A 5,402-nucleotide genomic window follows, 5' to 3' on the forward strand; every position below is an offset into this window, starting at 1 on the left:
GGGGAGTTAGAATTCATGGAGTGATAGTTGGGGGAAGTATTTTATGTTGAGCTTCTCTAAATTAGGCCTTGAATTCTTGAAAAATATAGACCTGAACAGATATTGAGCTCTTTATGTAAAACTCAAAGTTTGTTTAAAAAAAAAAAATCACTTCTGAGGGACACTACATACAAGGCGCTATACGGACATGGACTCGGCCCCTTTTGAAAATATTTTCAGGGGGTGGGGAGTTAGGAGTCATGGAGCGATAGTTGGGGGTGGTATTTTATACTGAGCTTCTCTAAATTAGGCCTTGGTCTCTTGAAAAATATAGACCTGAACAGATATTGAGCTCATCAAGTAAATGAACATGTGATACAATTATATAGGAGAGCCAACCACTCCGTGGCTGTCATGGTAGGATGTCCTTGGTGCTACCTAACTCTATTGAGCCTGTTTGAAACTCCTCTTATTAGGGCAGCTAACAGTACACAAACAAAGGGAGAACATGATTTACCCAAGACAATTTGGTTGGGAGAGCCTAGAGCACAATGAAAGACTGCTTGGTGTAAGTAATTCCACTTTCCACTGTCACCCTTTCTGAATGGACGCATTCTCCACCTGGATAATACCCAGTGTTTGTTGTGGTGTTGACTGGCCATTTCCTCAAATGGGCTGTGCTAGGCTGTATTAGCAGTCAATTAGACAGTAAAGCTAGATTTCACAAAAAAGGCACACCAGCCCTAAAGGAATACACACGCATAAACATTAATCACATTGATAGAAGTTCTTGTCCAGTCTCCTAAGTTTTAAACATTTGCCACACTCATTAAAAACTCTGCCACCTTTGTCCCAATTTGAATAAAACCTTACAAAAATAACATGTAAAAGCTTTTTGATTTGTCTGAAAGTTTAACATTTTAAAATGCACAAATAGAGTAGAGCAACCTAGCAGAAAACAGAAGGTTTGCCCCTCCTATTATGAGCAGCAGCAGAATTAACTGATGGGGATTATGTAGATAGCAAGGGCTTTAAGTGGGACAGCCCTGCCAAGTCTCGGGTCCTGGCAATAATAAGCAAATTACTTTGAAAGGGATCCCTTAACTAGACAGGCAAAACCACTGATTTCATTCTCCACACCAATTGCAAAAACCCTTAAGGTAATGAATATCAGTGATGCAGTTCTTATTTCAAGTTCAGTTTTTACTTCATTATGGAGGTTACAATTAAGAATAATGAAGATTACCAATAAGTATTCCTAGACATTTATTTATTTAAGCATTTTTATATAGCGCATACTTTACCCGAATGTGTCAGAGTGCTGTACATTACAACCAGTTACATTACATAAGGACTTCAGAGAACATGCATTACATATAAGATACGAAACAGATACATGCATCTAAACACTTACAGAAAACAATACAATGGTGTGTACAAAAGATGTGCAATTTAAACAACGTAGATATATGTAGTGGTCTATCCTTCATGTCTATGCTGTTTGGAATGCTCATGCTTTGGACTTTACTGTTGTGAGCGTTCCACATCGGAATTTGGATGTCTGGTGTTTGAAATGTTTTTACAGTTGCTTTGCTTTGTGTTCCTGTGTCGGCTGCTGTGCAGCACTTTTTGGCAATAAAGCTCATTTTCATCCAACTACACTTTGTTTGTATAATCGTACTTACCACATTATTGATGGCGACGATCAACAGGTGTCTGTAGAACCCACGAGGGTCATCGGAAGCCGAGGTCGTGTTATGTTTTCTCGTATGGTCGGCGGAAAACTTGTAAGGTCGAAGTCCTTTTTGCTGTGACAGTGAATTGCACATCATTGAGTGAAAGTAAGGTATTGTTTCCTCGTAAAGCATCAGTGGCACTTACAAAAAACAGAGAGAGAGTTTATGCGATATTGTGTGACGTCAGGACTGAAACTGTGCCAACGAAAGGCACATTCTAGTTGTTGACGCAAGCAGCGTAGGCGCTATCTTGGAAGTATTTCAAGCATTGTTTAATTGACACGTAATTCTAACTACGCATTTACATATATAGCGGCCATTTTGAAAATGGTTCAATTGTCTTCATTGTCACAGTGTTCATCGAGAACAACTATAAATTGTGGGGATTTTTTAACATGGACGGTTACTTAAGTTAATATGCATATTAGTTGTCGAATCACAAAGGTTGTGGGTTCCAAAGCATTTAGCACTAAACACACATTATTGGCAAATGGTGGCACGCACACCTGGCGTGTCAACGAAGCCTTCAACATTATACACGCAAATTATTCAATATTATACGCACAAGTTATTCTTATGGTGACACGCACACCAGGCGTGTCAATGGGTCATAATAGAGCTTGTTTGTTACTGTGACAAGCACACCAGGTGTGTCAAACGGTCATAAAAGGAATTTGTTTGTCAAGGTGACACGCACACCATGTATGTTAAGAAAGTCATTCTATAAGTGCATTGACAACAGGTTTTAACACGTTTCTTATTGCAACGGTGACACGCACACCTTGCGTGTCAGAGAGTTATGCATTGTTTTAGAAACCTCATTATAGTATTCAAATTCTATGTACAGTGACACTCATTTTATCTCTTAACAAATTTACAAAGTGACAATACAGTGTAACAATCTTGATTTTTTTGTTATTTTTAACACATACAACATTTGTATTCTTCATTGTGTTTTCCTGTATTCTACAGTGCTTTACTACATTTGAATATTTATTTTATACATGCCACATAGTTAGTTTCTTCTATAATCAGACATAGTAACGTATTCACTTTTTGTTGTAACAACTAGTAATTCATTAACAACAATGCAGTCAGTGTCTCCACCTCCTCCTTTTCTTGAAATGACAGGAAATCTGCCTATTTCATGGAGAAATTGATATGATGCCTTCGTCACTTATCTGGGTGCCTTTGGTGCTTCTCGGTATAGAGCTGAAAGCAAGAAATACCTCCTTCTACATTCATTGGGTTTTGAAGGAAGGTCTATCTTCAAACATTTGCTACCTTTGATACGGGCTCAAGATGAGGAAGACATTGATGAGTTTGTGGAGGCTGTCAAGAAGTTGGAGCTACGTTCTGACTTTCAACCTAGTCTTGTAGTTATCAGACACAAGTTCTTCAAACGTGAACAAAAACCTGGTGAGGATGTCGACATTTTTATCTCTGCTTTACGAAGCTCAGTGCAGATTGATAATTTGAGACATTCACGGAGCAGTTAATCAGAGATCAGTTTATTTGTAAGTGTTCAGATAAGAATATTCAACAAAAGTTACTATTCATGGGTAATCCTACTCTTGAAGAAACTATTTGCACTGCGAAGAGTATTGAGTTGTCCAAGCTGTCTGTGAAAGAGTTAGAGGAGAAAGACAAATCCACTGACACAGTGGGTGTTGTTAGATCAAAAGATGTTAAGAACATTGTACCGTCACATACTGAAAACAGGTTCTTCAAACAAACCAATGTTTACTTCCATTGTGGGAATCTTTCTCACATGATGTCGGGTAGAGGGTGTCCGGCTAAAAATGTTGTTTGTAGAGTGTGTGGAAAATTAGGTCATTTTGCCAAAGTTTGCCAGAGTAGAAAACGTGGTGGTACATTCCCTCAAGATGTAAAACAAGTCTCTTCTTCTTCCCCTTCAGTTGCAAATGTATCTGTGTTGGAGTGTGATGTTGACAATTACAATAATATCCAGGATGACCTGAGAGATATGGTTGGGGTAGTTGGTGAGAAAAATGTTACAGAGGGTCACATTGCTGAATGTGTGGATCCATACGTTGATATCACCATTGGTGATAAAAGGTTGTGTTTGTTAGTTGACTCAGGTGCAAGAATAACCATAATTACCCAAGAGGTGTTTTCTGAAGTCTGGGGTACACAATGTTTTGAACCTCCTGATAGGTCTCCTGTTTAATACGAAGGGAGGAGAATCGAACTTGCAGGTTATTTTGAAGACATCCTTGAGTTCAGAGGGAGAAAGATCCATGGGAATGTTACGTGGCAATTAAGGGGTTGTCCATTCTTGGATGGTTCCATCACAAACTTTTCAAAATGGTGCTTAGGCCTGGGACTAAGGATCAAGTTTCTATTGTTTGTTCGGATGATTTCAAGGTGGATTTGTTCGAGCATTATCCTTTGGTTTTTGGAGGACGTTTAGGTCAGATAAAAGGCTTTACTCATCAAATCAGGGTTAAGGATGACGCCATTCCTGTCAAGCACAGGCTCAGGAATGTTCCCTTTAGTGTTAGGGATCAGTTGGAACATGAATTCAACGGATTATGTTGTAAAGGCATAATTGAGCCAATTGAGTCTTCCCTTAGGCTTCTCCATTAGTGGTCGCTAAGAAGACGAATGGTGCACTTCACGTTTGCACTGACTTGCGCAGTCTTAATAAAGGTATTTGGGTAGATTCTAATCCATTACCAAAAATCTCTGATATGTTGTCATCATCAATGGTTCAAAATGGTTCAGTAAATTAGACTTCGCATCGGCCTACCACCAAGTTGTCTTGGATCCTTCCTCTAGGCATCTCACAACTTTTGTGTCTCCAAGTGGCTCTTTTCAGTTTTGCAGAAGGCCCTTCGGGTTACCTTCTACAGCGGCTGGGTTTCAGAGGATTATGTTTTCAATGCTCAAGGGTATCCAAGGCGTTGCGGTTTTCCAAGAGGATGTCTTGATTTACGGTAAATCAAGTGAATCTCATGATGAGTCTTTTATTGTGTCTTGGATGAAAAAGGCTTATTTAAAGTACAGAAGGTAGAGGTCATGTGTTGACAGAACATGGTGTAGAACCCAGACCTGGTCCAGTTAAGGCTATTAATGACAGTACTGCCGAAAAAGAACAAGGTTGGTCTGAAATCCTTTGTCTGCCTTTGTGAATTTTGCTCACAGTTTGTGCCTGATTATGCTTCAAGGGTACAACCATTGACTAACATGTTAAAGAAGAGTGTGGCTTTTGTTTGGGATGACACGTGTCATGAAGTGTGTGAGTGGATCAAGACCCAGTTGGTTAGTCCAAAGATTCTCAAACTGTTTGATCCTAATGCTATGTGTACCATCACCATTGATGCAAGTGGTGTGGGCTTAGGTGTCATTCTTACCCAGTGTGTCAATGGTACTGAACACACGTTGGGCTATGCTTCCAGGGTGTTACGTGGAACTGAGTTGAATTTTGCTGTGATTGAAAGAGAGCTTCTGGAATGCTGATGGGCCATCAGAAAGTTCAATCCCTACATTTGGTAAAATCACTTTCAACTACGTACAGATCACAGTCCCCTTGTTTCTATCCTTTCAAGGGATACGATTAAAGAGCATACCCCAAGAATTGCTCGTTTGTCTACCAAGTTGCTTCAGTACGATTCTGAGGTTACATATATTACTGGCAACAAGAATTATAGAGCAGATTATTTT

Source organism: Lissotriton vulgaris, chromosome 2_1 (assembly GCF_964263255.1).
Source record: "Lissotriton vulgaris chromosome 2_1, aLisVul1.2, whole genome shotgun sequence".
NCBI lineage: Eukaryota > Metazoa > Chordata > Amphibia > Caudata > Salamandridae > Lissotriton > Lissotriton vulgaris.